The following is an 8,869-nucleotide window of genomic DNA, read 5'->3' as shown; positions in this document are numbered from 1 at the left end:
TGGGCGTCGCGCCTCCCGCCGGGGGCGGCGCGGGGGCAGGGCCGGCCTCACCTCGCCGTGGCCCCGGCGTCGTCCCGGGGGCGGACTGGCAGTGCGTCGGCCCAGCAATTGGCACGGCGCGGGCGCTCGACTACGGTCCTTGCGTTCCTTGGCCGCAGCCGCCGCCTGCTCTGGAGGGCCAGGAATGCCCCTTCCGGGAGCAGGAGCTCGCGCGCCCCCCCCCCCCGCGACCCTGCACCGCCTCCGCACTGTACCCCAAGGCCACGGCTGCCCTTTCCTCTCCCTTCCCTGGACTTTGTGTTTCTTAAACTAGCCCCAGTTATCATTTCTAACCTGCCTATCGCCCGACACCAACTGTTGCGAGTTCCGTGGTAACTGCTTCTCTAAACTTCTCGGCCGAAACTGCTCCTCTCGGGAGCCTGTTTAAAGAAGCCGAGTTAAGAGTAAATGCCCGGATGCCCGTGGAATCACATAGCCCCAAAGTTGTAAAACGTGAGGAGGGTGTAGTTTATTAAGTCATTGGAAGTCTTGGGCAACGTTCGTAAACACAGTAAAAATGGAAACCAGGCGTTTTAAATTAAACGAAAAACGAGGTTTCTACTAGCAAGGCTGATTGACCATGGGCGAAATTCTCAAAGTGGCAATATTCGGAACCCCTCGTGTGTGGAGAGAAGTTAAAGAAAATCGTACTAAAGTGAAAATAGTATTTCAAAATAAGGCTAATTTAACAATACTTAAAGCAGAGTGTTGGAAAATAGCATAATTCCATATTTCAAGAAAGGCTCGAGAAATATTTTCAGTGACCAAAGAGATTTTCAGGTGAAAACCTGGGATAATTAAGTCCCAGGACTTAGGACGCTACCTGTTCCGTTTAAACAATTCTGATCGTAATTACTTGGCTGTTATTGGGGAAAGAAAGAGAAAAGAGAAAATGGAACGAAAGGAGAAAGCGGGGGCTGACTAGAAAAGCAAAATTTTTAAATGGAAAATAGATCCCTCTTTACCAATAAGCCCAATACCCTAGGATTCTGGCCTCCTCCTCACCTTTGGGTTTAAGCTTAAAGATGGTGCATTCCTGCTTTTAGATATTTAAATTTAAACATGAAGACTTAATTTTAATTACTGTAGTAGGTAAAACAAAGTCATTAAATACTTCCAAGAATCCCATTGGTGTATTGATTTGTGTCTTTTCAAAGCAGTGGTCCTGGTTCCTTGAACCAGGCACTTGTGGAATGTCGTGTCTATCCATAAACAGATGGACTGGGGGCTCCTTGGTGGCTCAGTCGGTTAAGCAACCGACTTCAGCTCAGGTCATGATCTCACAGTCTGTAAGTTCAAACCCAGCGTCGGGCTCTGCGCTGACAGCTTGGCGCCTGGAGCCTGCTTCGGATTCTGTGTCTCCCTCTCTCTCTCCTGCTCAGGCTCTCTCTGTCTCAAAAATAAATAAAAACATTTTAAAAAATTAAAAAAAAAAAAGAAGAGGTGGACTGATTGGGACTCTTGGGCAGAACTGGTTTGAGATGTATGAGTAGAATGGCATCACTGCTTCCCAAATCTAACACCAATGATTATTCCACAATTTTCAAAAGTCCACGTTATTTCATTGGCTAAAGAGTGCTGTCAAATGAGCAAACTATTAAGTCAGGAAATATTGAATTTCTGTGTACACAAAACTATCCTGAGTGGTGAGGGGAAAGGACAAATATGAGATCAAAGATTGCTGAGGACAGGCACCCTGCACATGTGATGGATGGCAGGACATCTTTTATCTTCAATCTGAATCTTCTTTTCCTCACCGCTAGGTGGTAGGTTTGCGTCTTGCAGCTTTTCACCAAGTTTCTATGGTTTTGGGAGGAAGCATGCTTCATAAAGTTTCAAATAAATGAACAACAACACGTAATTCTAAAATGAGTTAGTGAATATATTTTCCAGTTACCCATATAACCTGTTTAAAATGATTGAGCCAAGGGTAATACTTCCTCAACATAATCTCTTAAGGGGTCTCAGACATGCAGATTAAGAGGATCCTAGAGACTTCAGAGATCAACTCTAGTTTGAGGTATGGAATTACAAGCCCAGACAAATAAAGTGACTTGACCAAGGTTGCATAGCTGCTGGGTAGAAGGTGGACAAGAAAAGCCAGAAGCTGGGGGGCGGCGCCCCCCAGGAAGCCAGATTTCCCAATTCTTAATTCAATTCTATTTCTACTACTCCACTTTGAATTGCAATTGTTGCTTCACTTATTTAAGTTGGGAACCAACATATAGTTGACCTCTCACAAAGGCCTATTTGGAAAAAAGGATGAGGGGGCAATAATAATAACTATCATTTATTGAGTAACTATGTTTAACATTGCAACTTTATTTCGTTCCATATGAATAACAATACCATGAAGTAGATATTATTTTTACCTACTTTTCACATTTTCCAGATTATAGATTCAAGACTCAGAGGAGTTAACTGCCTTTGTCCAAGATCACAACGTTACCAAATGGCAGAACCAGAATTCTAGCTAAGATCTCTCTGCCTCCCAAACCCTCTCATTTCCCTGCAAGTAGAAGCAGGACTCTGCATGCAGCAGATTCATTTAATTCCATGTGAGAGGTGATGTTCCGCTGCATAGTTGAGCAGTTTGACAAAAATCTGAGCTCCTGTCATGTGTCAGGCAGTGTCCTAGACACTTAGGACACAAATATATCTAACACATAATTTCTGACCTCTAACTCTTCTGGCTACCCTGGAATAGAATCTCAGCTGCAAGCTTTTTCCCATTCGGGGGAGGATCGAGCAATACAACACATTGGTTTAGAGAGTAGAATCTGAAGATACAGAGACTGATTAGAATCTTCATTCCATCCCTTAGAACCTGTGTGGCCTTGACAACTTTTCTGGTCATCAGTTTCCTCATGTGACAGAGGATAATAGTCTACAAGATGGAGATTGCGTGAAGATGAAATGAAACAATCATGTACCATGGCTGACACGTTGTTAGCATGAAATGAGTATCAACTCTCATGATTAGGCTCCCATCTGTTTGTCCGGTCTACAGGATGACAGGAAACCAAGATGCTTGTTACAATATAAGAGCACGAAGGAGTAACAGCAATGACGTTGGCCTCTGAAAACAACATTCCCTGAGGCATATCCTCATTCCCAGAGTGAGTTTTGGCAAGGAGCACAGAGAATGACTATCAGAGAGTAGGGGGTAGCCTCTGTGAACCATAGGACTCATTGGTCAGAATTATATCAAGCTTGTGTCTGATTGGTTGTAGGTGGCTTTTAATAGGGAAGTGATGTCAGAGAAATGAGAGGATAAAATGGATTGGAGCCTTTTAAAGAAAGAAGTCTCCTGGGGTGCCTGGGTGGCACAGTCAGTTAAGCATCTGACTCTTGATTGCAGCTCAGGTCATGATCTCATGGATTGTGAGTTCAAGCCCCACGTCGGGCTCTGATGCTGTGAAAGCCTGGTTGGGATTCTCTCTCACTCTCTCTCTGCCCCTCCTCCACTTATGCTCTCTCTCTTTCTTTCTCTCTCAAAAAGTAAGCTAAAACTTGGGGCGCCTGGGTGGCGCAGTCGGTTGGACGTCTGACTTCGGCTCAGGTCATGATCTCGCGGTCCGTGAGTTCGAGCCCCGCGTCGGGCTCTGTGCTGACAGCTCAGAGCCTGGAGCCTGTTTCGGATTCTGTGTCTCCCTCTCTCTGTCTGACCCTCCCCCGTTCATGCTCTGTCTCTCTCTGTCTCAAAAATAAATAAACCTTAAAAAAAAAAAATTAAAAAAAAAAGTAAGCTGAAACAAAAGAACCATAGCTTCTAATGAATTCCAATAAGTAACACTTTTGAAAGCACTCTTAATGGATGAGGTCTTTTATTCCTCACAACAACCCAATCAAGTATCCCCATTTTACAACAGAGCACAGAGAAGTTAAGTGATTTGCCCATGGTCACATAGGTTATAGTAGATTTGGATCCAAACCCAGGCAATCTGACTGCAGAGCTAGATGCTTAATCTTCACATTATTCTGCCTCCTGTACTATAGAGGATATGGGACCTAGTGTGAGGGACAAGGCCTGGTGGACAGAAGGGAAGCTCTGATCTTTGGTGGAACTACTCAGGGAGTGGCTCTTCTTGCTTAGTACAGATTTTTAAAGTTCCTTCCTTTTCAGTTTGCCTGTGTGCCCAGAAAGCTTTTTGACTTTATGTTATATGTTTGTCTGTGACATTTTTTTCCTCATAAAGTTGTATTGAGATATGTTTCACATACTGTCAAATTTACCCACCAGTGGTTTTCAGTATATTTACAGAGTTGTGCAACCATCACCACAATCACTACAGTAACATTTTCATCAGCGCCAAAGAAACTCCGTATGAGTTAGCAGTTACTCCCCATTCCCTGCTCTCCTCAACCCCTGGCAACAACTAGTCTACTTTTTGTGTCTGTGAATTTTCTTCTTCTGGACATTTCAGGTCAATGGAATTGTACAGTTAGTGGTCTTTTGTGACTGGTTGCTTTCACCGAGCACGATGTCTTTCAAAGTTCATCCACGTTGTAGCATGTGTCAATACTTCCTTTTTATTGCCAATTAATATTTCATCATATGGATGTACATTTTGTTTATCCATTCCAGTTGATGGATATTTTATTGCTTTCACTTTTTGACTATTATATGTAAAGCTGCTATGAATATTTGTGTACAAGTTTTTGTGTGAACATATGTTTTCACTTTTATTTTAAATATGAATACTCGGGGCGCCTGGGTGGCTCAGTCGGTTAAGCGGCCGACTTCGGCTCAGGTCATGATCTCAGGGTCGGTGAGTTCAAGCCCCGCGTCGGGCTCTGTGCTGACAGCTCAGAGCCTGGAGCCTGCTTCAGATTCTGTGTCTCCACTCTGTGTCTCTCTCTGACCCTCCCCTGTTCATGCTGTCTCTCCCTGTCCCAAAAATTAAATATGAATACTCATTTGTATCATATCTATTTTGAAATAGTTTCAAATTATAGAAAAGTTGCTAGAACTCCTATATTCCCTTCTCACAGATTCCCCAATTGTTAATATCTTACCACATTTGCTTCTGCTTTCTATGTATCTATATACAGTATATGGTTTTGTCGTTGTTGTTGAGTCTTTTTATGAACAATCTGATAGAAAACTACAAACTTGATTCCTTATTACCCCTAAATATCCAGTGTGTATGTCCACAGAACAAAAGACCCATCCACGTCAGGAAATCAACATTGATACAATACAGAACCCATGACATTTTCACTCTCTGTAACAAAAATGTCTTTTTTCCTTTTTCTAGTCCAGAATCCTGTCCAGGAAGTTACAATGAATTTAATTGCATGTATTTTCTTTTCTTTTCTTTTCTTTTTTAAATTTTCTTTTTTAATTTTTTAAATTTACATCCAAATTAGTTAGCATATAGTGCAACAATGATTTCAGGAGTAGATTCCATAGTGCCCCTTACCCATTTAGCCCATCCCCCCTCCCACAACCCCTCCAGTAGCCCTCTGTTTGTTCTCCATATTTATGAGTCTCTTATGTTTTGTCCCCCTCCCTGTTTTTATATTATTTTGGTTTCCCTTCCCTTATGTTCATCTGTTTTGTCTCTTAAAGTCCTCATATGAGTGAAGTCATGTGATTTTTGTCTTTCTCTAACTAATTTCACTTAGCATAATACCCTCCAGTTCCATCCACGTAGCTACAAATGGCAAGATTTCATTCTTTTTGATTGCCGAGTAATACTCCATTGTATATATATAACACTTCTTCTTTATCCATTCATCGTCAATGGACATTTGGGCTCTTTCCATACTTTGGCTGTTGTTAATAGTGCTGCTATAAACATGGGGGTGCATGTGTCCCTTCGAAACAGCACACCTGTATCCCTTGGATAAATGCCTAGGAGTGCAATTGCTGGGTCGTAGGGTAGTTCTACTTTTAGTTTTTTGAGGAACCTCCATACTGTTTTCCAGAGTGGCTGCACCAGCTTGCATTCTCACAACTGCATGTATTTTCAGTGTCTTTGATTCCCGTACAGTTCCTCAGTCTTTCCTTGTTTGTTTGTTTGTTTGTTTGTTTGTTTTTATGACCTTGACAGTCCTAAAAAGGACAGGTCTTTCATTCTGTAGGATGATCATGAACTGGGTCTATGCAGTGTTCCTCATGACTAGACTCAAGTCAGACATACATTTGGACAAGAAAAAGCACAGCAATGAGGCTGGGTTCTCTATGCATCTCATCAAGGGCTGATGATGTCAACTCTTCACACCAATGTGATGAGAATTTTGCTCATCTGGTCAAGTGGTTTCCTCCACCAAAAAATCACCATTGTTTCCTTTGTACTTGATAAATATTTTGTAGGGACATAATCTGAGATTCTGCAAATATCCTGTCCCTTGCCCTACCCATCAGCCTTAACGTCTATGAATCATTGCCTGAATTGATCATCACAATGATGATGATCAAGAAGTGATTTCTTTACTTCATCATTTCTTCTGTATTTTCTAGTTTACATTCTAATACAAGAAAAAGTTTTCCCTCTTCCCCTTTCACTTATTTATTCATTACTTACTTTCTCAATATAGACTCATGGTCTCCTATTTCATTCAGTGGGTTGTAATGTATTGCTATAGTTATTTATTTTCATGCCCTACTTGTCCCAGATTTGCCAGTGGGAGTCACTTCAAGCTGACTTCTTTGTCCTGTTGGTATACCCCCATCATACTACAAACAATTTCCTTATTTTCGGGTACAACTCAATGTTCTAGGCTCATTTTGTGTTTTCCCTGCTTCAGCTCTGGAATCAGCCATTTCTCCACAGAGCCCTGGTTACTTTTGGTGGAGGATAATATTTAGAAATCAAGATTTGGGCTCAATGTGTTCACTACTACTGGGATGTCATGGCTACTAGGTCTTATTAGTTGTTGGTGCTATGAAATACATATATATATATGTATATATATATTCATATGTATGTACTCACATATGCAGTTATTTCCACTTCCATATCTATATTTAAACATATTTAAACACCACGACTTTACACTGATGCATTTAATTCCAATCCAGTACCTCTGAATACTTGCAAGCCTTTCCCCCTTGACAGTGAGAAACCAAGCTCCCATATTTTTTTTTATTTTTTATTTTTTATTTATTTATTTTTAAACTTTTTTCTTTTCGTTTCTTTTCTTTTCTTTTTTTTTTCAACGTTTATTTATTTTTGGGACAGAGAGAGACAGAGCATGAACGGGGGAGGGGCAGAGAGAGAGGGAGACACAGAATCGGAAACAGGCTCCAGGCTCTGAGCCATCAGCCCAGAGCCCGACGCGGGGCTCGAACTCACAGACCGCGAGATCGTGACCTGGCTGAAGTCGGACGCTTAACCGACTGCGCCACCCAGGCGCCCCCCATATATTTTTTTAAATGTAACTTTTTAAAAAGTTTATTTATTTATTTTGAGAGAGAGAGAGAGAGTGTGCACAAGCAGGTGAGGGGCAGAGAGAAGGAGAGACAGAATCCCAAGCAGGTTCCATGCCATCAGCGCAGAGCCCAATGCAGGGCTTGAACTCACAAACTGTGAGATCAGGACCTGAGCCAAAATCAAGAGTTGGGACGCTCTGTTGGCTGAGCCAACCAAGTACCTCTAGGCTCCTGTATTTTTTTTATATTGACTTCAGTCTATTTATTTGCTTGATCCCCTCTGTATTTGGCAATCTCCTGATCACGCTGGCTACCTCCTTGGCCTGCTACCTCTACAAACCCTTCCCAAGATTGTCATCTTCTTACTACCCAAATGTTGTCTATGTGGCACACCACTACCCAGTGGATGTCAATTCTCCCCACATTGAGTGGCATACATTCTGTGGCATTCTAACCAAAATTCCAAAAGGAATTAGTAAAAACTTTCCATGGGGTCACCTGGGTGGCTCAGTCGGTTAAGCAGCCGACTTCGGCTCAGGTCATGATCTCGCAGTTTGTGAGTTCGAGCCCCATGTCGGGCTCTGTGCTGACAGCTCGGAGCCTGAAGCCTGTTTCAGATTCTGTGTCTCCCTCTCTCTGACCCTCCCCCGTTCATGCTCTGTCTCTCTCTGTCTCAAAAATAAATAAACTTAAAAAAAAAAAAAACTTTCCAAAATTTATAAAGAGAAACAAAGATCCATGAATAATTATGATGTCAGTTTTTAAAAAAAGAGCAAAGGAGAGTATGTTAGACAAGGAGATGAGCAACCTGATCTTCCTTTGAGAAAGAACTCCTGGCCTGCCTTGCAGGAGTGTGATCGCTACATAGTCTCCAGCTTCAGGGTTAGCCTCAGCTGCTGAGACTTATCTTGTCCAAGGTCCCATCTTACTGGGGCTGCCAGGATATGGTGATTAAGGATTAGCAGGTTATAGCCTGGCCATTTCAGCCTGATGCTGGACACTGACAGTTAGCATATGTCAACTTCACTGGGTTGGCTGAGGCTTTGTCGACCTGCATCTTAGTTTGATTACTTTCTTTGCCCAATTCTGCTCCCCCAACCCCACCCCGCCTTCCTTTTCATAGATGCTAATCCCTAATAAAATTTTTGCATCCCAAAGTCCATCTCCAATTCTGCTTCCAGAGAATCTGACATGTGACAAGGAGACATTCACTTTGAGATATTATAATATAAAGCCATAGTAATAAAATTACCATGGCACTAGCATAGGAAGAGGGAAATCATGGAAAATAGGGTATTTGTGGCCACTAATGTTAAGAAGAGCCTTTTTTCCATAAGGCCGTAGAATCATATTCTATGTTGATCTTTATGCGGATCTATTTATCTGAACACATGGTATTTTGTTCATCTGGTTTTCAGGAAAAAAACGAACAAGCAAACAGTTCACTAT

This window comes from Herpailurus yagouaroundi, unplaced genomic scaffold, assembly GCF_014898765.1.
Source record: "Herpailurus yagouaroundi ecotype Mexico unplaced genomic scaffold, PumYag 163, whole genome shotgun sequence".
Lineage (NCBI taxonomy): Eukaryota > Metazoa > Chordata > Mammalia > Carnivora > Felidae > Herpailurus > Herpailurus yagouaroundi.
Note: the sequence above shows the minus strand (reverse complement) of the source record.